We start from the raw sequence: 27,682 nt of genomic DNA on the forward strand, positions 1-27,682 counted from the left end.
TAAAAGCTCCCCAAAAGTGAGGCCAAAACATAGAGACGCGTCGTCCATCTATATATTATACAGTCTATAGTTTTAATTTGTAAGAACTGGATTTTTTGAAAAAGTGCCAACTTTTGTATACTTTTACATGACTGAAAACTTACCTACAACTCTCACCTACTGCAAATCCCAACTTGCTACTCCAAGCGGGCTGCAGCAAAGAATTATTTCCATATGATATATTTCCTATGCCTCATACCGTATTCTCCTAAGAGATGAACTCTTGAAGACAGTGTGGAATCAGCTTTGACATGAAAAAGGCTGTAGATATCAAAGCCGACTGCACTTCAGGAAATAACTCTTGAGGAAGTCTTGATGAAAAAAAGAGTCTCTATAATTCAGTTAACTATTAAAGAGGTGTGATACTGAACTGAGGTGGGTTATAGTTGAAAAATACATCCCTTGACCCTTCGTAGCTGCCCAGGGGAGGAGGAAATGAGTTTATCGATGCATGCTTCTGTCTGTGCAGATAGTGTTATAAAGGAGAGGGTCAAGTAACAAAAGCCGCTCTCAGACAAACGTTGTAGGAGCGTTCTATAATGACCTTGCTCTCAAAACCACGGCGTAGGTTAATGACTCTGCACCTGGCCTGGGCTCCTAGCAATGATTTTTCAGGGCCGGTCGTGTGATGTATGATGCGGTGATTGTTTGAGGTGTGTATAAATTAAAAGAATGCCGTCTCGTTGACATTCTGGATGATGAAATAAGAGGCACTTTAGGTAATTCCTCTGATAAAGCAGCCCGACCCCATGGCGGATGATAGAATCAAAAGCACTTGCGCGGGTCGCTGTCAGGATCATCTGTCTAGTCAGTCCATTAAGGCTGAGCACGGGGGCTTCGACTCCCTGCCAAGAAAGCATGAAGCTCCAACGTCCTAAGTGGGAACATCCTACATGAAGACAAGGGGGCACAGAAACACGAGGAGTTGACGGTCTACAGTTCAGGTACACAGTCTTAACGAGAGCACCTTACAATGATGGAGCAGGTAGGGAGTCAGTCTTTTACTTGCAGGCTTATGTGGGACATCCAGCTGATGGACACATATTGTGACCTGTTGGTTATGTGATTACCCTTCAAACCACAAGGCTGCCTGCCCTGCCTTGAGTTCTGATGTCTCCACGCCAGATACAATCTGATGAAACAACCTCTCACCTTACTGGAAACAAAAACTAGAAGTCACCCAATTTGACACAGTATCACGTTTGTTTATCAAGACGCAGTAGCAGAATCTGAGGCTGCCTTCTCAAATGTAAATTCATGTCGACTTACCAAGGGCAATATCCTGTCTGTATCCATATCCTGTCCTCTGAAGAAGGAGTCTGTGTTTGTTGGGAGTGGAGGGTGTTTAACATTAAAAATGATGATATTACATCAAGGCGATAAATAAGTGAGTAAATATGTGGACAGGAAGCAGGATGACTGATAGCAGCTCCCGCTGCAGCCCATTAGTTGTTGACAGCTTCTGCAAGGGAAGCAGGCCGGAATCGGAGGCCTGTAATTCTGTCTCATTACCACGCCAGTCGGCACTTCCTCCCCCGGACCTTTAATTCATCTCTTATAGTTTGCCTGTCGCTGGTCTTTGTTTTATTGCTAAGTAACTTGCGTGCTATGATGCTTGATTTATGGCAGTAATTGAGCGCCTACAAATCAGAGAATATTTTCATTGATTACCTCAAATTGTCTAATCTTTTCTATGTTCTTGGCCACTGATTGGGTGGTATTTACTGATTGCCTCTTCCTAACTTAAAAATCAATCAGTGGCCACGGCCAGAGTGGCTGGATGAATCCAGGCCAAGGCAGCTGCTCCTTCTCCATCAAATAATCTCTGAGGCATCACGTGAATCTTGATGATGTTTATATAAGCAGTCCAATACAACAGACTGGAATTTATTGAATGTATTGGGTCTTTATTTTGAAATTAGCTGTACTCAAATCGATTCAATCCATACAGTGCAGTAAATGTCAAAATGTATGCCTCCCACCGGAGGACATTGTTTTTTTACAGTCCCAGGACATCTGACTGAGCTCTTTATCAAAAAATGGATTCCCACATTCACAGATGCATATTTTTCCACCAGCAAGTTCCAAGCACAATCACATGTATTAATAGTGTAACTGTACTCAGCCGACTGTATATTGTGCATTGCACCATGATGAACAGAGTTATATCAAATCAGTTTTTAACAGTGAACTCTGTAGGTCAGATCAAAACAGGAAATGCCCGCTTAAATTTGTCTGTCGTACGGGCTTCAATAGATGCAAAGGGGCATCCAGCCCCTTCGCACGAAAAGTCGTATGACTTCCTTGCTTTTGCTGTGTCATTTGTACACCATGTAGTTTGTAGCCTACTGACTGCAATGTAAACGCATCCGTGTGAATATGCTACGCTTATTGCGGGCGGATGGGGAGGTTGATGGGTCCAACAAACACAAGACTTTTAACCAGGAGACCGGTGTTCAAGACTTGTGTTTTTTTTTGTATGTTACACTAGTGACATTTGTTACGTTTTTTAGTGACATTTGTGATGTGATTTTTGTACTAGGTTATGTTGTTTACGTACAGATATGACTTGATTTTGTTGTTTGTTTTCAGCAACAAAGTGGTTTTGTTGCCTAAACCTAACTGCAGACATTACCACAGTTTTGTTGCGTGGCATACAAATGACTCACGAATGTTGTTGCCCGGAAGTGTAATGTTACCATTCATTAATGTGATGTTAGCATCTCATCTTTGAAGAGCATCACAGGTGATGTCAGAATCAGAATCAGTTCCAGACATACATTTACCGTAAAAATTCAACATTCGGTAGCTGAAGTGAAGCCACTGTTGCAGTCAGACTGCATGTTTCCGGCAATGCTATCTAAATCTTATTTCACTCCTCTGCGGCTGCTTTGGCTCTTGTCACCATCAGGCTCATTTTCCTGACAGTGACCCTAGCTTTCACTTGCACTTTTGACATGAGCTGACTTCCTGTTACAAGGTGTGGCGGATAATTATAGAATGCATTCAGGGCAGCAGAGGTGTGCTGCTGTCCGGGGCTGAATCTAATGCAGTCACATCTGTTTAACTTCACCATGCGGGAGCACCTACAGGTCTGGGAGGGAGAAAACAAAGCGACACAGAGAGGGAGACACTGGACAGGTTTAATGCTCTGGCCACTGGCGTCTCGGACGGTATCGAAATAACAAGGCGGAATCTGCACGTTTGTGGAGGGGACGGGGGATCGGTGCGTGTGATATGAGCCTGTGATGACAAGTGCTGATTTATATTGAGGTGGACGTGGATGTACAGAGCCCTGAGGGCGACTCACCTACTCACACATTACCGTCACTGTCAGGAGGGGACAATGAGAGGGAGGGGGAGGGAGGGAGTTTTCCTCATCCAGGGTAACCACAGGGATCAAGACTCTCAGCACCTGACAGAAGAACACAAGACATAAATCAGAATCAGAAATACTTTATTGTACTTCCTTGTGATACATTTTCATGATGATATCCACCATTTTTACAAGTAATGTAAATATGTAAAAATAATATGTTTTACAGCCTGTTTGCGATATTGAATGAGAAAATTAATCAATGTAACTGCTCAAAAGAGTCAAACAACAAACTTTCAAAGAAGAGAGTAAAGCAGAGAGATTGAAGATTATTGGCAATGAATACATTTTCCAAACAGAAAGGTTTATTTATCCACCAAATGCGACTGATAGGGTACTTTGTATCCATAGAGAAGTGAGCTTTTTGCAAAATGTGATATAACAGAATGCAAAAAATATGAAGTAAATGTATGAGGTGTGTGTGAGCATGCTGTAAGTGTGTGTGTGAGAGAGAGACAGAGAAAGAGAGAAGCATGGCGTGAGAGCAGCTACCCTCGGTAATTTCATCTGCTGACATACACACTGTAGGATCATTTTAAAACTGCAGGTCTGAAATGGGGATTTTTAAGCTCAGCCATTAAAATCTAAGAATTCAAATAACTTTCTTCATTGAGAATTTTATAGATTCCACATTACACATGACCTTCAAAAGAAACGGGGGGGGAAAAGTCGCTAATGAAAAAGTGCTTGCCGGGATAGAGTTACAGAGGAGGTTAAAATGGTTGATAAAGGTACAAAGCTGGCTGTATTCACTGACGGCACCAGTTTGTACATTAGACAACATTATTAGATGAAATGTGCTTGCTTGGGAATCGGACTCATCACATGGCAGGGACAATGCTGTGGTTACGCAGGACTGCAATTATACCAATCAAAAGATCATGTTTTTCAGACGAATTACATTATTACAAATTTTCTTTGATGATATCGCAGCCTGTGATCTTTCAAAGGAAGAAAACATTATGAAACAAAACTGTTCCGTTACAATCAACCCCTGATGAGTAAGCCATCTTTGACTGATTAAAAACTCCCAACAAAATTTTTTTGAAGCACTTCCTGTTTGGTCTGTCTCACATCCCTGCTTACAAACAGCACCCTGCGTGATGAGTGTTTTTCTCTCTGCTACAGTAAAGTCCTCTCAAATATTTAAGGAACTCCTTTTAATAACTGCATTTCCCTCACCAGTTTTTTTCTGTCTCCAGTTTGATTTTGCGGAGAGATTACAGTGATAAGAAAATCTAAACATCCGCCAGGTTTATCCCTCATAGGCTGCGTTTTCATTGTCTCTGACAATTAGCCCTGAGAAATGGAGTCCTCGGTCGCAGGCCTCGCCTTTATTGTATGCTGACAGACAATTCCCTCTGGGGTCGCAACTCTGCAGCCACGCAGAGACAATAGAAAGACAATAGAAAAGACCAACCACAGAAATGAGCTATGAGAAACAGCATGGCTTTTGACTCCTTTGGGGGAGTAACACTGCCGACAAGTAAAGGCAGGTAACATCAAGCTCATCCACTGTCCACCTCGCTCGAGTGGCTATCTACTGTTTTCTCCTCATATCACCTCAGCAGCACCCCCCTCGCCTCCTCCTCCTCCTCCTCCTCTCCCACCAACTCAACCCCCGCCTTCGGACACCCACCCCCGTCAATAAATCCATCTGGGAGATCAATGCCGCAGCGAATCACTAAAAGTTATCAGCTGAAGCCCTGCCAAATCAGCAAACACAATCACTATGTAAATCCATCTTTTCCCCTCCACAAAGAAACGCTTGCTTTGAGTGCTTTGAGTATGAGCGAAGCTGCTTTCTCTGAGAACTAAATGTGTGATAGAAATGGACAATATTGGCAACTCTGAACCTCGGCACATTTAAAGTATATGGTTCAGTTCTCAGCACAGTGCAGAGGGTTTCCTCTGAGGAGCTACATATTCTCACCAGAATCAACAAACTCCCACACTGGCAGCACAAAACAGCTCAATAATAGACAGGAAGCATGGTTGATTCTTAATGCACGGCGTCACCTAATGGGTATCTGCCAGATGTTTATTCTGTCTGTATGATATCAACCATAACAACAGCTACTTTGTATGTTTTCATGTTTACTATAAAGTTGCCACGGGCTGGTCATTGATATGCTCAGATTGAGCTCTGATGGTGACATCTGTGCTGTCAGTCAGGATGCAGCCGTGGCCCCCACCTTCCCCATTGCCGTGGGCAAACCCCCTCTACTGCTCCTCTCTCTCTCTCTCTCTCTCTCTCTCTGTTTCAGTCTCTCCGTCTCTCTCCCCCGCACTCTCTCCCCTTAGACAGCTTGGTCACCCAGGCCTGCAGGAGAGGGTCTCACCGTGATGAAATAGAGGTAGGCAGTTGTTCCTTCAGCCCCAGGGTCATTATTTAAAAAGTGACAGAGACTCCAGTGAGTGAACGTGAGAGAGGTGAGGAAGGAGGGAGGCGGGAGAGGAGAGAGAGGGAGAACAGCACTCAGGAAAGGAGGGAAGGGAAGAGGAGAGGCAGGAGGGGGGGCTCAGTTGTGCAGGTGTATTGTCCAGCGGAGGGAGAGGGTGCTGGGAGACAAATGAATCCAGCAGGCATTTGGTACACACCGGAGATTGCTTATCGATCCAGATCGCAGTATTCAGGCTGGCCTGAGAGAGGGCTGAGAATTTTCTGAGGGAGTTAATAACCTGGCAGCTCAGCTGTCTTGTCCAATTCACCAAAGGCAGAGGCCTAATCAGGGCTGGATTCCTTTTTCTGTCTGAGGAGGGGGCCCTAGCCCTCCACCCTTCTCTTTCAGCTTTGGCTTCTCTCCATCTCCATGTCGCCCTCCCCTCATCCCTCCCTCCGTCCACAGCCCCTCACTTCCACTCCATCGAAGCTCTGAAAGTGATTGAAATGACAGCCTATAGAAAGAGGCTAATCAAATTGTTTATTATCAGTCTGAATCAATATGTATGGATTGTTAAAACATCAAAGTCAGCCCCTGGAAAAGTAATAGTCAACGGCCGGCAGCAGCTGCTCGGCTAAGGCTGGGTCCCTGGGAGCCTCGCTCCATTTAAAGCGACTTTCACTCTTACTTAAGTCCTGATGACCCGACGAGGTCAGTTGGCTGAAGGCGATGTACATGGTTGTGCTACAGCGCCGCCGCCGAGTAAAACCCCTCTAAACTTCCCTCCAGCTACTCACACGCACGTCTGTTCGGGCTGACTGATAAACAATCCATCAACTAAATAAATGAGCCACAACGGTACCGAGATAAAGACCATCGCTCACCTACTGTGCTCCGAGCAATATTTTGGACGACTGGTTGTTGGTTCCCTAAAATTCAATATTTCGCACCCATCCTCTCCGTTGAATCCAACTCTCCTCTCTTTAGGAAACCGGTCTGGATTGCAAATGAGGTCAGGCTGATGAATGAGTCAACTGAGGGGATCAAATTGCTTTGAGATGGACATTGTAGTTGGTTTCAGGCCACGAGACAAGCTGGCATGGAAGATTGATGGATAGCCATTGTCCATTCATTGGCGCTGAGTGTGACACCTGATGTTGGCCGGGGTCTCCCTCCACCTCCAACGCCTCACAAACACAAGGCAACGTCGTGGCTTGATAGAATGATTAGACACTGAATGATATCTTCTTCTGCAGCTCTCCATCTTGACCACTTTACCGCTCGCAAACATTAAGATGGATCACAGCGTCTACAGCCATCAGGTCAAATGTGAGAGGATTTGGGCCGACATACATCGCACAAATTATGTAATTGGTAGTTTTAATTTTCTCACTGAGAAAGGCATGCATTTCACCAGAATGTCAGGTCAGCTAAAATCAGGTCACGTTTCAGTGTACGACAAATTAAAAGTGACGGACTCATACTCACTCATCCCATTGCCCTCATTTTGCTCCCAATTTTTCTGTCACTCATTTCAGTGGCGTCAAATTGCCAATTCAATGGTCACCGTTTCAAACAACACGTTAATCCATATCGCTATAGGAGAAGCTTCCTAATTGGAAGTCCACTCGACTCCTTATCGTCAGCTCCATTACATGAGCCACATAAAGGCACCGTCATCCATCATACACCAAATTTGTTCCGTCATTTTTCTTTTGGATGGAAGATAAGGACCAGGGGGCGTATTGATTTTATAAAAAACATGAAGCTGAGACTCCAGAAAAGGAATATTTGCTTCTTATCGATAATTGCTCTAATAACCATGACTGACAGAAAAAAAAGAAACACATCTGGGCCTGACACCCTCAGAGGGAGAGATATCTGAGGTATTGCTCCGTGGAACATTTTTGTTTTAATATTTTTATCTTCCCCTCCTTCATTTTCTCAGTTTATCACTGTTGTGTTTAATATTGTTCAAAGAAAGAAGACAAGAATGCATAATGAACAAACATGATACTCACTCTGATGAACAGTACTTGTCTACTTCACAGGATTTCAGAGGGAAATACTACTTTTTTTTTTATTTCTTTTTTTTACTTAGCTACGTTTATCCATACTTCCAAGTTTCTATGCATGCAGAATCATCTGTCTCAGATTTGCTACCAAACAGTATGGAGTTGGACCAGCACTAGCCATCTGGGCCAACAACAACAACAATTGAATGCTTTTTAATAGTGAATGCATCATTAATGAAGCTATCTGAAAGACTTCATTTGAATGAATGCACTGTATTTACTTTTAATTGCATTATATAAGTAATACTTTTACCAATATACTAATACGTATACTATTACCCTATCTGCTACCCTGGCACCTGACAATGGGCATCTCCATCACCCTAATATCTCTCCAACTACATGATAATGTGTGTATTTCAGGCCTATGTGTGTAATCACCATGGAGTGAAAAAAATATAATTCAATTGGATTCATGAAGTAATTCTTCTTCTTCTTTACTTTTACTTTTACTCGAAATACTTTTAATGGATGACTTGCTGTTCTTATAATGATAGTGTTACATAGCAGTATTGCCAGCTTTAATGGAAGGGGTAAAGGGATAGGGAAGGGTGTGATTTTGGGGGGATTTTACAATTTTTCCGTCATGAGGAGTCAGAGAAGTCCGAAAAATAAAGAGATGACTTTTTCATGTCAGTGCTAGTTTGAAAGTAAAAAATATTACACAGTTAAATTAGATTTACTCTTACTACATTTTCGGGTGAGTTTAAAAAATATATAATCTAACTAGTTTAGTCATAGTCTAAGAATTGAGGCTGTTTCACACCACTTTTAATTTCCTTAATTAGACTACTCTTTCTCCCAATGTCTAGTTGATCTGGCCAAATAGCGCCCCGAATTGCCCTCTATGCCTTCAACTTTCTATGCTATGGAATCACTCGGGTGAGTTCATGTTGCTCATGTCACAAGAGATACAGTATATTTAGGCTGTTAACTGTTATTCAGGCTTGCAGAGAGATAAAAATGCAGTTTCATCATCAAACAATCTTGTCTACAGTTTTGTACAACAAATTCCAGTCTCGCCAATAAATAATTAAGCCCCCAACTAGCCCTAGCAAGAAAATATGTGTTCACTCTCTCTGTCCTTCCTTACTTTCCTCTCTGTCTCCTCTCTCTCTCTCTCTCTCTCTCTCTCTCTCTCTCTCTCTCTCTCTCTCTCTCTCCCTCCGCCCACCTCGTTCTCTCTACCAGGCAGAGCCAGCTATGAGCGGTAGCTGATGGCACGGTTACAGTAGGGTTCTTGCCAAAGTAGTGCTGGGCACGTTGCTGCATAGTAAACACCCAGAGCTCCTGCTCTTGACATGACGGGGGTCTCTAATTAAAGAGTGCAACGAGACACCCCTAGCCAAGGCTCTCCCTATCAGCCCTACACCCACAATTAAGTCCTCCATGGGATCCAAGGCGCTGCATTATTGATGGAGCAGAACGTTTGATTAGAAACTCTTAACACAGCTCCGGAACAGACCAGCCAGTCCACTGTCATTAAACACCACTTAAACCAAGTCAAAACATACCAGTTGGACATGCTTCTTAAACATCCGGGTTATGATGGAGATGGGGGGCGGAGGGGTGGGATTGAATATCAATGCTTTGTGCAATACCTTCCGCTAGTATACGCTGAAGGGTTTTAGCCACACAGGACAACAAGGTAAACAATATACCTGCAGGCGTTTTCTTGATGACTTGCAGGGAAGAGGAAAAACAGTGGATTTCGCGTCCAGGAAACACATGTAAGAGATAAAAAACAGCAAGTGAACCGCAACAATGTCAGCCCTCCATATGATGAGTCAGTGAATGTTTGAAATTATAACAGCCCCTTCACCAGGAAATATGTACTTACATCAAAGCCAGGCTGCACTAAGTGGGGCTAAACAGTATTACCGGCCCACAGTCAATCAACTGTTGCCTGGTGCGTAGATAATGCATCACTTCATATCAAAAGCCCTGCTAATGAGAACAGGATGATGTATACAATACCTAAACATGCATGCAGATGTGTGGATGTAACATGTAGATGGGGATGTAATGGGGTGTCAAATTAAAGAGTGCAACAACATGCTGGAACATGTAGACGGAGGTGTAGCTTGACTTTAAACATGTTTTCCTCTTTAAAAGAAACTGCATTGTTACACAGCACAGGAGGTTTGTGTTTGCGTGGGACTGAATTTCTGCAAGAGGCTATTAGATGCACTTTTTTTTGCGTGTGTGTGCGCATGTGCGTGTGCAGGGGAGTAGAGGGAATACTGCAAATTCGTCCGCTTCGCCTCTGCAATAGGCTTAATTAATACACACTCAAGGGTTGATAACATTGTGGCTGAAAGTAGATCTCCTTAAGAGATACTTAATCCAGCTAAAGATTGCACTGCTCCCTTCTCTTCCATGGCATCACAATCAAAGGTATTGGGTGGGTCTCTGGTGGACTCATTAGCAGACTGCTCAGCGGTGGGGGTCTCCCTCCTCCTGCATCCCCCCCTAACCCCCAAATGCACACACATAAACCTCACCCTCCCTACGCATACACACACACACACCACTCGCTGACCCGCGCAATCAGAGATGCTCGTATTATTACGACATTCATTAAGCATCACTGATGGAAACCCTACACACTCTCATCAGCACTGTGATTAATCACCACCTTATCGGCAAGCCACAAACCTCCCACTGTCTGTGTGTGTGTGTATGTGGGTGTGTGTGGTTGAAGTCTCTTCTTACTAGGGCAGGGGTCAGATATCAGGGACAGGAGTGATCAGTAGCTACTCAGTGAACATCATCTTGGCTAATGAATGTTCTGGCATCGCGTTTACGCAAGCGTTGCCACCTAAATGCATCTCAGAGCAACGAGTAAGAACACCCGATCTGACCAATAGGTATTTTAAGATGTGACATGTATGCTGTGTTGTTTTTGTGCTACTTGAAATACAATTAATCTGCAGTAAATAAAAAATTTATGAAAAAGAATTCAATTAAAATAGTTGACTACACATTGGGAGGAGCAGTTTTTATATCCAATGACCATAAAGATAAATCATACAAGCATTCTACCTCTTTCTAAAAGTCATGACCCCTGTATGGAAAGCCACTGTGGTCTTTTTATCAGGAATAATCTGTATATCTATCCTTGTACCTGATCTGAATTCATAATACTGCAGGTTAGTAAGTGGGATCAGGTTAAAGAGTGCTGAGCCATGTTAAACCACCGCGACACAGGAGCATGCATCATGTCCGCGCATTAATAAAAGGCAACTATGCTATCATTATAAGCACCATACGTGCCCGGGCTCCACTTCCTGGCTGCTCTAATAGCTAACTGGTCAAGGGTGATTTATCTGATAAACTGCTTTTGTGTTCCACAAGCCTGAGAGATGGTTTAGTTTAGCCCGGTCTGCCATAATGTGCTTTATAAATACAAAAACAAATGGTTGCCTGGGGAGGAGGAAAGATGTAGCTTGTATATTTGTGTTGGGTGGGGTGGGTGTAGGTCAAATTGTATCCTCTTGTGCCTTCGGGGGGAGACAGGAAAAGCCTGAGTTATAACTCTTCCATCACCTGCCTCACATGCATTACTCAGGATATAGCGCAAATTGCAGCCGGCATCCATTAGTTCTTTTCAGGGTTAATATTGATGTAGATATCATTCCTATCTGCTGTGTCATTTATTTGAAATACTATGTGCGAGGAGTAGCTCCGGCAGTGAATCAAATCAATTGATAGAGCAGTTAGCCTTGCAGCCCGGGCTGCCTGGGAGCTGCCGAGCGAGCATGAAATATTATGGAGATTGTTCTTTAAAGTGATCTCTTCATCATCATTTGTCTGCAGCCCGGGCGATCCTATCCCCTACTGCTGCGTTCCTCTTGGGCACCAGCTGTCATAACTAAATCAGCCGGATAATGCAGTCGTGCGCACAGTTCTACCGCATGCACCCCCCCGCCATAACACCCGCCTTCACCACCTCCCCCCTCCCTACACCCGTTGCCTCCCTCCTCTTCTCCCCTTTCAACCCCTTGCTGCTGCAGCCACACATGTCAAGGAGCATCCAGAGAGTCGCTCATCATCGCCACTGATGGCCCTCCTCTCTGGGGCCTGCTTGTTTATGTCACTTCCTATGTGCGGGGCTGCTAGTTCATGTCACCCTGTGTAGCAGGGGAGGGCACGCCTGCTGTTTTACTTCATGTTTGGCTGCTTGTGATGGGCAGCGAGGCACCGCGGAGCTCGGTGACAGTCCTCCTGGATGTTATGATAGCCAGTTGAGCTGCCAGTCTGCACTATGCTGTAAGTGAATATGACAGAGACAGTTTTTATGGCGCTCTTCACAGTCTGTTAGCATGCGGCTGGATGTCTGTTTTTACTGCCCATAAATGGAGCGCCGTGCATATTTTCTGAGTCATTAGGAGGACAGTCAGGAGACATACTCAGAGGGAGATGCACGCCACTTAGGCCAGGCCGTTTGCCATTGTAAAAACCTCATCAACGAGCCTCTCCGAGTGATGTAAACTCTTACTTGGGGAACATTTCCATGTGTCAGTGAGAGATGAGATGAGAGGGCATCTTCAATGACAGGGCCCCAAAGGATACAGGGCCCCAGAGGAAAAAGCTGCATTATTCAGTGCCAGGACACCCAGATCCGGGAGCCAGCCGCGCCATCCTGATCAGTGCTTCATAGCCTACTGATATTACAGTCAACGGACTCTGGGTATGGTAACAGTAAAGACGGTGCCATGATTGACTCTGCAACTTTCCAAATGAATGCGGAGGGGATGCCAACTAAATGCATGCGTGCGGTTGCTTTGGATTGTTTGGGGGGCTGTAAATTCGCGTGTAAAATCGAATCAAGCAAAGACATATTCTTTCGATCTTTTATTCTAAAGGGGTCCTATTATGCTTTGTGATTTTTCCCTTTCCTTTCTATAGTTTTTTGTGCATGTAAAAGGTCAGCAAAGTTACAAAGCCCAAAGTCCACGCTAAAGGGAGTTACTCTCTCCCAGAGAAACACTGCTCCTGAATGTCCTGAAACACTTGAAGTCCCGCCTTTTCTTCGGTAACGTGGTGATGTCACTAAGTAACACATTTTGCCTAGCGGTTAGTTTGGTATGCCCTCAAAGAAAGCTAGTTCAAGCGGAGCTGGAGCGGAGTCAGAAGAGTTTTCGTTCAGTTGACCAGTCATAACAGTGGGCCAGCTGACCAATCAGAGCAGACTGGGTTTTTTGGAAGGGCGGGGTCAGGAGCTCAAACGGAGAATTTCAGACAGAGGGGGAAAAGAGGAGCTGCAACATAGCCGGTATGAGAAAAGTAAAGCATTTTTTGAACATTAAAGCATGTAAACATGTTCTAGTAGAAACCCCAAATACAAATATGCACCTGAAAATAAGCATAATAGGTCCTCTTTAAAGAAAATGCTTACAGTTTATTTCATGAGACCTGATCTAGACCCACTGCAAAAAAAAACACATACACAATTACACCACCACCCCAGACACAGCCTGGATATTATTCTCAGGCAAAATCGTATCAAGTCATACATTTATACCCATTATGTGCTGACAAAATAGGCATCTATATTGTTGAGACAATGATGTCAGACTACAGCCCGTTACATTTATATTTTCTAAACAAGTCACTCTGGGCAGCCTGGCCGAGGCGGTGACATCTGCATGACTCTCAGTCAGAGGAACAATGAGGGCTCTTAGCGGAGAACAGTACCGCTATTTGTCACTGTACGCTGATAAAATTCATACAGGGGCATTGTATGGGTCTGAAAATGGATGTTAAATCCATTCATCAAAGCCAGATGGATTATGTGCTCTATGGGTTATGTGCCATTGCTTACTCTCGGAGACGCAGAGGTTTGAAAGGCCACGGCGTGTGTGTGTGCATGTGACCGAGCACGTACGTACACATGCACTTGTGTGTGTCAGTTCCCAATGAGTGATGATGACCACTGGCTCACCATATTGATCAAGAGGAGGGGTGTGAGATAGATAGCCACACACCAACAACAATAACAGCACAAGCATCTCTCCGCGGGGTAAAACACGGCAAGGGTGACAAAGTTCATGTGTAGCTCAGTGCATGTGAAAGGTATAACTTAAGCCTTGTTATTATTTTTGACATATTAAAGCGATTAAAAGAAAAAAAGAAGGTATGCAAGTGAGTTAAACAACAAGATGCTTAAAAAACAGAAATTAAGGAGGAAAAAGGGGATCAAGCAGGGTGAAAAGAATGCCAGGGTTAATAAAAATAATGACTTAAAATACCACTGAGACCACCCATCCTAAAAATGTAAACTATGCACTCACGCCACCGTAAAATACCGTTGGCAGATGTTATGCAGATGTAACCATCGCCGAAGACCTGCATTGTAAGGCTAAAGCTGAAGTTTGGCTCCATCTCAGAGAGAAGCTGTGTGTTTACAGGAATCAGAAGGTGCAAAAAAAATGCCTGCCAGCTTCCTGCTTGGTTGAAAGATTGGTGTTAATATATAGAGGAAGTCGAATGCAGGATATGTGAAAAGTACTGTATATCTGTGATGCATAGTTATCCGTTTTCACATCTTTTTTGAATGGAACTTTTAATTTCTACCAAATTCTTGAGCTTGCTTGAAATAAAGGTGTGTATATATGTACTAATAGAAAACAAGTATATTGGACAACCACCAGATTGTGTTGGGATTGTGACTCACACCCCAACACCAGCTGGATGCCATCCCTGCCCAGCTTCCTGGCGCTGATTGGACAGGTAGACGCAAGGAGCGTGTTGCTTCTTTCTGCAATTTTCCACAGATTCAGCAGAAAGTATTTTATAGTGCAATTTTTTTTTTTGTCTCACCAATCCAAACAATGTGTGTGCGCTCCATACCGTCATACACATGGCTCTGGTTTGGCTTGGCAAAGTGTATTTCTCTCTTTCTTTCTTCCTGTGGTTATTAATTATACAGATATTGTTCTGGCACCGAGTGCAAGAGGGCTGCTAGATAGCTTTGGAGGTTCATCTAAAGTCAGACTCTGAAGTTTAATTTCAGCGTCGGACTTTAATATCCCTTTGCGTGGTCCAAGTGGTGCTCTGTTCTGTCTCTGTCGGCTGTGCAGTGCCGGGACACGCAGGGCTCTGGCAGCGGGGGAACAGCCGATGTAGGACAGCCTCTCATGGCTCCCTGGGGGCAGATCTGTGCAAACTACACTACAAATTACACAGTGGGTTGCTGTGCACCCTGAGCCAGTGTAAACAACAACACCATTTCCCCTCTTCCACTATGAATCAAACTGAACTTATATGACCCATGTCTGAGTCCACACCCATACTTTGTACGCCCCCCCCCAAACCCTTTTAATGACACACCTACGTAGTAGTGCTCAGCCCCGAGCTAGCTTCCTCTCTCCTCCTCCTCCTCCCACTGGCTTCATTCATGAAAACTCCTCCTCCCTCCCTACGCCCCACCGCTCTCACTGTGTCACACTCTGCAGCTGTTTCATTTTAGGAACCGGGGACTCCAGAAGTTTTGCCTCGCAGCCACCAGACTGCTCTCAGAGCCAATTGGAAACCACAGCCGATACTTGTCCGAAGCGCTCTGGCAAAGTTAAATATAGAGCCCCCTCAGTTGTTGTAAGAGATTTAATAAATTCCTCCTTCAAAGTTTGCATAATGCTCTCTGGTTTAAAAGGCCGAAGTCCCCCTCGCTTGTTATTTCCCAGGCCTATTTGTTGATCTCTCATTGCTGGAATATAGCATTTCAGTAATGGTCTGCTGCAAACCAGCTGATGTGTTTAATAAACTTTACTGTGCCTCAGTCTGGGAGCTACCTCCCACTTAGTTACACACATGGAGGAAGGCAGTGGGCCATAGCAGTGGAGAATGATTCATTAGCACTGGGAATTCAGCAATTAAACACATACTATATATAACTTAAAACCTATAATCAATAATCTATTACTCATTGCTTGGTATATTTATTGTCATTGTCATAAAAAAGTCAGGTCCTGAAATGTTGATGCAGTTTCCTATATTATAAGTACATTATAAGTTGAAAGAATTTTTTTATATTAGAATAAATGCTCTTTAATCATAATCATGTTGGAAAAGCGTACATTACAAAGTATTATGGAATACATTAAAAATGAACTAAGTTACAAAATGTGCTATTATCTATAGAGCTGCCCCTTAATAATACACCCTAGACTTTTTTAAATTAATTTTGGTAATTTTATATTCCAGTAATCTTATATAATATAGTGAACAATATTCAGATTATAGCCTTTAATAACTCATAATGTGCTAATAATTTGTCCGTGCCGTCTTGTAATGCCTCACATATTTTACGAGGACTGTTTTTCAACAAAGTACTCTGATTAAACCAAGAGGTCTGATTGGTCCAAGATGTGTTGTGCAGTTATGTATCGGTTGCCATGCCAACCTATGTGATAAACAGGAAAATGTAGCACTCATCACCCATTGTTGTGTTTTTTACCAAAAAAGCAAACAACTGATGAAAACTTTTCTGGTTTCTGACCAAAAATACTGTTATGGAATTTTCCTACTGACAGTCAAAATGTATCTGCACAATATTTACATTTTGTTTTGTAATCTAAATTAAACTAATTTAAAAAAATAAGGAAATATTGATATAATTAGATGTGATTACAAATAGCTTGCCCCATATTTCTAGAATACAATTCCACTCATTAATTTCGAATTAACACTTTATCACATAATAAGTAGTGACAGACTTAGGTAATATTGGGAGGGGAAAAAAGTGCTTTTTTGAAAATATAACATTTATTTTTTTGGTTATTTGTTGTTGTTTTTTTAACTATATGTAAGTACATTGAGAGCCACTAGAAACCGGAGTCAAATTTGTATGTGTAAACATACTGATTCATTCTGAGCTGAAGGTCACAGTGTTCCTACCACATTACTGCACCTACCACCCATCCTGATCTGAGTCCGTCCACTTTTCACTGCTTATCTAAAAGCATTTATCAGCGATTTCAGAATCTCTTGAAACCTGCAACCAGGGTGGCACGTACATGCACATCCTCAGATAATAGCAGTCAGACTGGCAGAGTCCTTCACCAATATGCGAACCAGCTGCGGGCCTGGGCCTGGCAGTGTGCTCTGCTTCAGACAGAGGGGGCTCTGTGGTGAAGGTCTGTGTCACGCCATCAGAATGTGTGGCAGTGTGCTGTGGGTCCTGAGAAAAAGAGCCCGGAGCTCCGCATTATCAGCTGGGTTGATAACAGCATGGAAAAACTGAGGCCAACAGGAAAGACATGCAGGGATCCTTCCCAGACCTGGCCACTGTTCTCCTTTCACTGCCAACAAGCCGTGACGTGGCTGGTGTTTAGCGCCAGGATGTTAGCTCAGAAAGTGGTCTGTGAATGCAGGTTAAATATTGCATATTACAATGAGATGAACCTACAAAAAATGATCACCTGAATCTGCAGCTCCCCTCAGTTTATGTAGCTTTATAGCGAGTTTCTGCTCATCATTTAGCTGTCCAGCCGCAACTGTATTGTTTTGGTTCACTCTCACCGCTCTCTTAGTTTTGTTTTCAGCCGCAGCAGGCGGATGTTTAAAGCAAAAAAGCTCTAAAAACCCACATTACACTACCTGTTCAGCACCAAACGGCAGACAGACACAGTTAGAGAGACTTGCTGGTGAGTATAGTGGAGCATTTAGCCACTAAAGAGCCGGATATTTCCCTCGGGAGTCGGTAGACCAAAAACAAAGCTAAAAGAGAGTGAATACTGGACTAGGTGGCTAAAACGCGACTCCAAATGAATGATAACGTTGCTCAATAACTGCTGATGTATAGACATACATCCAAATATATAACAACAAAGAAGTAATATGGCAAATCCATCTTGAAAGACAAAAGCAGAAATTTAGTAGTGCTGTTTTAAATTGATACTTGAAAATTATATGCACTCGTAATTTATCATTTTAAATAAATGTACAATTATAACCCATTCAATGACACAAATATGAATTTAGATTTTTATGTAGCCTATTTTCAATTACATGTATTTCATTTTTTTTTAAATAATATAAATGTTTTCAAATAGCAGAGATCTGTTTGTGGAAAGAAAACTCCTCTTCTCACATCCGCCCTTTCTCTGATAAAGAACTTGACTTAGATTTATCTCAGTGGGGGTCAAGCAGCTTGATGTGACCGTCAGTGAATTAATAGGATGCGTTCACTCGCCACGTGGAAAAACACCTCCGTCCCGCTGACCCCCTTCATGTTGTGCGCACATGATGTTACTTCCATACATAAACACATAGCAGGAGCGGCCATGTGAACACAAGGCTGTAATTAATACCATGTACAATTTCCCTTATCCCCCCCCTCACTTACACATCCCCCAGCCCCACATTAACTAGGGGAGAGGAGCCGAACAAAACGCCCCTCTGCTCGTCTCCCCTCCCATCTCTTCCTCCTCAGAGGGGAAGAGTGCAGATGTGAGGAGGGTCAAATAAATAGCCGTGATTCAGCCGCAATTCCACTTTGACATCCACTTAGCCTCAGGTTGCCTCTGCCAGCAGCCACCTGTTGCTCTTCTTTAAACACTGCCTGCTGAGGAGGAAGTCCTCTCATGTGGAACTGAGCCCCCCTCCACCCCCGCCCCTCCACCTCCCATCCCTCCGATACGCTCCCAGGAACTGTAATGGCTTAAATAAAATTGTACGGGGCCTCTGCAACGTCATTCAGGCCTTTTACATGCTTCAGAATTATGCAGACAGAAATGGAGAGGAAAAAGGGGAGAAAGGAAAGGGGGGGAGGGCGAGAGAGATATGGAGAGATTCAGCCATGTGGCCAGATGCTAAGGCCATCAGGTCTGTGTGTGAGCAGAGAGACAAGAGGGATCTACTGTACAGGGCTGGATATAAAGTAGCAGAATCCAGACATCTGGTGTGATTTTTCATTGCGAGGCTTAAAGTCAAATATGAAAGAGGAAATGCACACCCTGTTTACTTTGAAAAAATCAGAACCAAAATGCACATTTTCACTGATTTAAAATATGATAATCTTGAATGAGCAGCTTGTTGTATTTTGCATTAAGGCACTCTGTGTGAATATGAATATTTTGTTAGATATTAGGGGCAAAGTTAACGCGATAATAAAATGTTAACGCAAATTTGTTTTAACGCCACTAATTTCTTTAATGCATTATCACAACTTGTGATTTTTAGCTTGTAGCGTGCTCAGTTTTAAAGCTAGAGTGAAGATACTGGAATCAAGTGAAAATGGAAAACCTGAAGAATCCATTGGTACTGATGTCATATGGAAAAACTGTCATGGCCATTTTCAAAGGGGTCCCTTGACCTCTGACCTCAAGATATGTGAATGAAAATGGGTTCTATGGGTACCCACGAGTCTCCCCTTTACAGACATGGTCACTTTATGATAATCACATGCCGTATAGGGCAAGTCATAGTCAAGTCAGCACACTGACACACTGACAGCTGTTATGATTTGAGTATATTTTTTATGCTAAATGCAGTACCTGTGAGGGTTTCTGGATAATATTTGTCACTGTTTTGTGTTATTATTGATTTCCAATAGTAAATATATTCATACATTTGCATAAAGCAAGCATAATTGTCCACTCCCATGTTGATAAGAGTATTAAATACTTGACAAAACTCCTTTTAAGGTGCATTTTAAAAATATAAAAAATGTGTGATTCATTTTCGATTAATCGCGATTAACTATGGATAATCATGCGATTAATTGTGATTAAATATTTTAATCGATTTACAGCCCTATTAGATATACATAAACACAAAAAAAACCTGTGACGCCTCAGTTTGGCGACAGTCTCTCAAGCCACTCTGGCTCCTTGCAGCAAAATGCAATACGCCGAGGTGGTTTAAGGTTATTTTTCATGTCAAGGTTTTTATAGATGTGCACTGACTTTGGGGAACTTTGCACCGGTAACTTCAGATTACTTGCAATGGTCTTTTGATCAAACCTAATTAAACACAGGCAATTACCAAAGTGAAATTAGCAACATTTAAATGCATCCATTTACTTGATTAAAGCTAGATGATGAGAGTGAGATAAGTGAAGACCAATACTGGAGGAGATGAAAGCAATAGGTCTAGATATTGGGTGTCAGGTGAAGTGCACACAGACTCGGAGTGGGACTGTGACAAAAAAAAAAAAAAGAAAAAAAAAAAAAAAGGACCCACAGGTAAATAAATGAAGAGCGATGACCGTGTCACATCCTCCCGGTCGAGCTCGACTGGGTATCGTGTAAAGCTCAAAGCTTCGCCTTGGAGTGTCGTATGCTCCCACATAGGCCGCGCCGCAGATGCGCGGGGCCTCTGGTTACAATGCAGAGAAATCCTGCCCGCTCGGACCCGGCTCTATTACCGGGGCCGGAACAAAGATTGAAGGGTAAGCTGCCTGCCTGAAGTAAATGTAGAAGCGTCCAGATTTATGGAGCTCAAATGTGTCAGAGAGGAGATCTCTTATGTATGATGCAGAGCTGACAGGGCTAATTATGATCCCATTAGCGGCACTGGTGTCGCTACGTCTTCGTGACCCTGGTGAACCAGCTATTTTACCAAGTGCCCGCATGTTAACCACTAGCTGGACAGAACAAGCACCCAGCAGGGAGAAAGCAGTCAGACTGAGCCTATTATGTTACTCTGCCGCAGAGCCTGGCCTGTGGATCTACGTGTGGGCTGCTGCTACCGCTAGAACAGCAAAGCATCTGTCACCCCTTTTAAATCCCCAAAGGAAAGAATCCAGAGTTTCACCAGCCATACTCACAGCAGATGTCATAAAAACGTCCCAGGACATTCATCCAATCAGAAGCATTTAGCGCAGCAACTCTGGCTAACCAATAATTAGCTCAAATTGACCTGTTTCTTCCTTTCTCTCCTTGCCCCCTTCCCTTCTTTTCAGGCACTGATATGAATAATGAGGCAAGGGGTTAACGGCGGGTCACTCAGAGCTCCCTATCTGCCATGTTATTTATTCAGTGGAATGAGAAATTGATCACATTATTGTGTTAAGAGGGACCTGATTCGTTATAATCAGCCCGGTATTGGCAGGCCGGGCCCGCGGGCCTCACTATTGCATTAGGAATGCTCAGGCAGCCATAGGTCACCCTCACTCGGGCCATTTTACAACTTCACGTCACCTCCTTGACCTTTTGATGACCACTGACAGAGACAAAAGAAAAGCAGTATATGACAGCGCGATATTAGCCGCTGGTTGAACACAATGCATGTTCACGGCAGGAGGCAACGCATCCCACAACTATTCACGTGTGTTTGCAGACAACTAAAAACAAACAGTGTGTGTGTGTGCTGCTACACAGAACACTCGTAGGCCATGACCTAGAAGCTATATTTCTGTCAAAACGATTGACATTTATTGGGAGGGCAGTGCCAGGATTAGCAGAAACTCAATCATTCAGCTATTTAAAGAATTTACAATTCCGAGTCGTGGCTGGTTTGAAACGGTTGCTTTGACCGTTTGCTCCCTCAACGCAGCGTTTTTCGAAATGAATGAAAAACTGTGTAAACGACCAGGTGCACTAACCTATTTCCCCCCGTGGTTACATCACGCCAGCTCATTAATCAAATGAGCCTGCTGCTCTGTTTGCACTAGGCCAGGACGTATTGGTTAGTGCTTGTTGATTTAACCATAACACCTCAGCACATAAAAATGGCTCTGGATCCGAGTTTAATCTTCAACAAGACTGCGTCATTTTTCATTTCATCAGCAGCCACCCAACCTGTTTATCAGCTACTGTTCTTGACGTGTATCTATACAGTTTTTTATTATCAATAAAGGATATTGCATAAAACGTTGCACAGTTATCACATTTTGGATACTATTCAAATGCTCTAGTGCATTCAAATGAACTAATATTCGTATTTCCGTGCATAAGTATCAATAGCCACAATCACTATTAATATCCAAAACATCTCATAGAACATAATATCAATTATTTCAATAATAAAGTTTGATTGATAAATTTACTTTTTTCTGAGATAACTGGTGTTGAAAACCAAATGACGACTTTTACTTGCTCTAGTAACGTTTTTAACGAATTACTTTTGTTTATATAAGGGCTGTCCATGTCAAAGCGATAATAACGCGTTAAGCAAATTTTTTTTAATGCCACTAATTTCTTGAAAGCATTGACACAATCGATCTTTCGGAGGTTGTAGCGGGCTTAGTTTTAAAGCTACAGTGACGATACTGCAGGCTTGTTGCGAAGGAGGTTAAATAACGCTCTAAAATTGCGATAATTTTGGCGAGGAAAAACTGGTATGGTCATTTTCAAAGGGGTTCTTTGACCTCTGAACTCAAGATATGTGAATAAAAATTGGTTCTATGGGTACTCACGAGTCTCCCCTTTACAGACATGCCCACTTTATGATAATCACGAGCAGTTTGGGGCACACTGACAGCTGTTGTTGCCTGTTGGGCTGCAGTTTGCCATGTTATGATTTTAGCATATTTTTATGGTAAATGCAGTACCTGATTAGGGACAATATTTGTTATTGTTTTGTGTAATTAATTGATTTCCAATGATAAATATATGCATTCATTTGCATAAAGCAAGCATATTTGAACACTCCCATGTTGATTGAGTTGTTGAGTATTAAATACTTGACAAATATATATAAATATCCCTTTAAGGTACATTTTGATCAGATAATAAAATGTGTGATTAATCGCGATTAATCATGGACAATCATGTGATTAATCGCAATTAAATATTTTAATCGATTGAAACCCTAGTTTATATAACTTTTAGATCAGTATTAAAGCAATGAATCCAGTGGGTAAAACACTGTCGACTTCAGCCTTGTTGGTAAAAGCCATCCACAAGCCTTGTGTGAGTCGACATATTATTTTGCAGGGATCACAATGCAAGTTTGTATTGTGTTGGGTTTAATGTTAACCTGCAGTGTTCTTAAGTTATTTTCTAAGTTCTTAACTAAAATACTTCTTTTTTCCTGGAGCCACCTCCGGACAAACTGCCTTCCTTTGTTTTAATTAGAATTTAAATGAAGCAACACCAGAGCCAAATATTTTAGTCCGCTCACCACCTCTAACACTCCTTACTCTCCCTGACGCCCGCTTTCATCCTCAGACTCCCCCCAGATCGCCACGGCTGTTTACAGTGAAAAACATCTGCATTGAAATTATTCCACTTCCCGAGGCTTGAATAAAATCAAGTCTCCACAAAACAACAACAGGAAGAGGGCCATTTTTACAATAGCTGTGCTTAAATATGTGCAAGAATCCGGTGATGCCTGTGAGCAGATAGCTATATGGTGTCAGCAGGGACTGGTGCAAAATAACACCCTATTTACACATCAGCAGACACCAGGAGAAAAATCTATATAATATTAACCCTAAAACATCTGTGTTTTTTCCCACACAAGCCGAGGTGTGTGTTTCATTTTCAACATTTATCCTCCTCTTAACTTAAAAATCACACATATATAATTTATTGAATTTTAATTCTGCATAATAGCTGCCTGTACTTCACATCTTGAAGTATTCACTGCACTACATTTTTTACACTTAATCTTGTACTGAATTTAGACATTTTCATCTAACACACTCCTACAACACCCAAACGTTTGACGTTTAGCAGTACATTTTGTCCATTTTCATTTTCTGGCTTTTCTCTCCTGCATGTCTGTGAGTCGACTTCCCATGCGGACATGGAAAGAGCACCAACTGGTCAATAATTAGCCAATAGCAGCCTCTGCCTTACCTTAGTCACCTAAACACATACTGGGATTTGCTCCCCTTTATGCACACTGAACTGTGGAGGAAAAAGAAAACAACTACAAATACTGTATTTTTCACCTTTGCACTGCCTTCTCTCTTTCACAAAGGTGATGCATTAAATATGAGCAGCTAAGAAATCATAAAAAGGAAGTTTTGATGAAAACGTGTTTTATAATTTCTGTTTCTGAAAGTGACTTACAGAAGAAGTACAGAAGAAGAAGAAAGTTATTTATTGGCTGTAGGATAACGTTGTACTACTTATCGAAGGCATGTCCAAGGTGGCAAAACAAAAACTTTCAATCAACCTCTCAGCCGTTCATAACAGGAAATGGTGTTAAAAAAAGACAAATTTTTCCTTCTGTACTTTATTTTGTCCTCCCCTCAATTTCCTTTTTTTGAACCTAGTTAGCCTCAGGACGTTCAGCTTCAGAGACGAGGCCGCGACGTCGAACAAGCTGCAGGTATACGGGTGTAAACAACTCCCGTCACTCTTCACGCTGCTTGAAACTTGTTTAAAAATGTCTCAGCGTCACCCTGAAACGTTTACACAAGCAATTGTGCACGCAGAATTAATCTTACGGGCTTACAATTAAGACATTGAGGAATTTCCCTCGACATGAGACGAGGCTGGCAACCTCATTCTCTCCCCTAACGGTAGCCTTGAGAGCGTGTGTGTACATAAACCTCCTGTGGTTACTCAAATGTTGTAAACTGTATAACTAAAGCTTAGGCCTCATTCATAAGCTGTTTATCTTGTCGATAAATCACGACGTCCCTCAAGCGACAAGTAGCGACAGGAGGCTTAGCTGTAACCGGAGACCTGGATACTTTAAGTCAGGGACAACAAATAGAAATTATCTGCTCAAATAATTACATTAAAACCCAGGCTGGTGTTCGGGCACAGAGGAAACGGCTGTGAAGTGTTGGGCATAAAGATAGGTAGAACTGCCACCCTTCTGGCTGTAGTCTACGATATGTGATTGCAGCAGAGTGCATGGGCCCGTGTCAATCTTAAAGGGAACCATGCCCATTTTCAAAATTCATAAATATTATTTCTATGGTCTAAGACAGTCCAAAAAATATTAATAAACATGATCAACTCTCTCCCAGAGCAATAAAACTCAAACTTGTGATGTCATAGGGTATAAAGTGTGGAGCTGCCCCAAAGACAATGAAAAGGGAGATGTTAGATGACAACGAGAGCACCCAGAGGAATGATCTGATTATATAGGAACATTTTCTGTTTCACAACTGACAAAACTACACTAGATTAAAGCTCATTTGGGTATAAAAATGAAAACAAACATTCTGTAGGTCAACAAAATCAGTCTCCCATTTATTGTCTATGGAGCAGCTCTTTATACCCTATGACATCACAAGTTTGAGACTTACTTCTCTGGTTCCTGGTTGTGAGAGAGAGTAGCTCGTGTTCACAAATATTGATTGAACTTTACTAGGCCATGTAAATAACATATTGGAATTTTTAATTTAGGTGGTGTTCCCCTTTATGTCATACCTGTAGGTGAAACAATAGAACAGAACAGTTTGAAAGTGTTTGAAGCTTTACAAAGTGTTAATGTGCTGAAATGTCGCACAGTGTGACATATCTAAGTTCAATTCATTTGTGAATTTTAGAAATGTATTTCTTGCCTGTAAACAACACAGGATATACAGTAGGCATTTTTACTTTCTTACTTTTTATTATTTCATATGACTTATTTATGAATATACAAAACCACACCAATACATGTTGAAGTGAGAATACTTCATTCCAACATGATCCCAAGATGTTAAAAGACATAAAACACGTAACACGAAATCGAACGACGGCACCTTCAAACCAAAACTGCATCAGTGTAAACTAAATAAAACAAACCAACCAAGAAATAATCACATAAATACAGCCAAATACAACAAATACAGATTCATATAGCTCAAGTAAGATTTCATTAATAACCTGTCACCTTACTCCATAAACCCGGCTTGTTTTTGTCAACTTTTGTCAACAAGGTTATTCCACAGCATCTGGCTACACATACACACACACACACACACACACACACACACACACACGCACACGCACACGCACACGCACACGCACACGCACACGCACACACACACACACCTATCTCTAAAAATGTTCATTAAAAGTTTAAATTCACCAGATTTGATGAAATGTTCAAGTCCTTTCTATTTGTTTGGTTCAAATACTGGAAGGCATGTCTTCCTTAACTCTGTATTTACTCATTGGGTATCGAGGTTTAGACAGTCCTTGGATGGATGCTTTAATGACCAGTAGTTTTAAATTTGAAAAGAGATGTGATATACTGAGGAAGCTTTAGGAGACATTCCCAAACAAAAATGATATACGTGTGATAGTTCTTCTCTTGTTGCTAGTGAGGACCAGCCTACGTTTTCATATAGTGCACGGTGATGAGTTGTATGATATTTATCTTCTGTAATGAAACGTAGGGCACAGTGTTTGTTAAAGTTGAAAGTAAACATATTAAATTAGGTTTAAAAACAATAGTATCGTATGTAGAGTTCTGTATTCGGCATACACAACTTTGGATCAGCTTTTCACCCAATTACTGTAAAAGGGCACAGATGTTTCAGTGTGTGTGTGTGTGTGTGTGTGTGTGTGTGTGTGTGTGTGTGTGTGTGTGTGTGTGGGGAGAGAGAATTCTATTATATAAACCTTTAACTCGTATCTTTTCAAAACCAATCAGAAAAAGCGAGCTAAAAGCAAAGCAGATTTTTTTTTTCTCACAGGTTTTTCACCTAAGAGCTGCAATGACTTCCTTTTTACCAAATGGTTACGTGCTTGTTGCTTTCTCACTGCGTACTTGACTGACTTTGAGTGGAGTTGGGTCAAGCATCATTGATCAAAGGTCGGGTTAGCGAAGGTGACCGAGGAAACGCTCGGAGAAACAAATTGACCCTGGACGCCCCCCTGTAGCTGAGAAATTCAGTGTCGCGACCCCAGTGGCTTCTGTCACAGCAGGTGCTTCTCCTCAGAGGTGTAAATTGAGCCACGGCGTGAGGATACGCAGAGATATGATACTGTTGTGCGTCAATAACTTGACACGGGTGTGTTTGTGTCACATAATGCACTTAATTCAGCGTCTCAAAGTGAATCATGCCACTCGCCAATCACGGCAAAAGATATACTGTAGATCAGATTCTGCTTGAGAAAATTAATAGCTCTCTTTGTCAGGATATGAAACCCAGTTGAAATGTTTGAGATCATCCATCACCTCAATGCGCGACGCGTGGCGCAGGTCTGCTGTTATATCTTTTTGAAGAGGGTATCAAGTGAACACTTACTTGCAACTATGAGGAATGTGGCGCTGTGGTGTCCAGCAGACTGCAGCGTCTCCAGGAATGTGCCGGAGTATAATCTGTTCTCTAGTTCCCCTCTTTGAGGAACCTGTTAGGTCCTTTCACCAGCTTGTAAACACATCTCAATCTGTCTGGGACTACACCACTCCAACTACACTACCTGATTGAAATCGCTTTCTAAGTTGCAATAATGGAAAATAATAACAGCAAACGTTTTGTGTTGGCCTAAAACAGTGACAAGAGGCTGAGATGCAGTGAGCAGGAACAGAGCCATTAGTGAGTGAGTAACGCTGCAGTGATGCTGCAATAAAAGCTGCAGGATAAACAGGAAGGTGCTTCTGTTGTTAACAGGGAAAACACAAAACAGTCTTATACAGTGAAACACATGATATATTTTACTATATTTTACATGATATACTTTACTTTGAATTTACCATTCACATAAACTGTTGTGATAACCTGATAACAGAAACAGCATTGTATGTACAGTACAATATCATCTATGGGCATGCTTCTGAATAAGTGTGTGTGTGTGTGTGTGTGTGTGTGTGTGTGTGTGTGTGTGTGTGTGTGTGTGTGTGTGTGTTTCTGATGCTTTCTGCCTGTAAACTTGTATATGTGTGACTGTCTGCATTTTGTTGTGTGTCTTAACGCTGTTCTTATTTCTTCTGCTGCACTCTGTTTCTCAAGTTATAAT

General features: G+C 42.3%; 1 long non-coding RNA gene across 2 annotated transcripts in view; it reads right to left on the minus strand.

Annotated features, from left to right (window-relative positions):
• Nucleotides 1–27,682, minus strand: part of LOC141752297 (uncharacterized) — a 70,032-nt gene that overhangs the window by 33,427 nt on the left and 8,923 nt on the right. For both annotated transcript variants that reach the window (XR_012590204.1, XR_012590202.1), the window contains exon 2: nucleotides 3,350–3,454. This is a non-coding gene — a long non-coding RNA (uncharacterized LOC141752297). The remainder of the gene's footprint in view (nucleotides 1–3,349; nucleotides 3,455–27,682) is intronic.

Source organism: Sebastes fasciatus, chromosome 2, assembly GCF_043250625.1.
Source record: "Sebastes fasciatus isolate fSebFas1 chromosome 2, fSebFas1.pri, whole genome shotgun sequence".
In the NCBI taxonomy this organism is placed as follows: Eukaryota; Metazoa; Chordata; class Actinopteri; order Perciformes; family Sebastidae; genus Sebastes; species Sebastes fasciatus.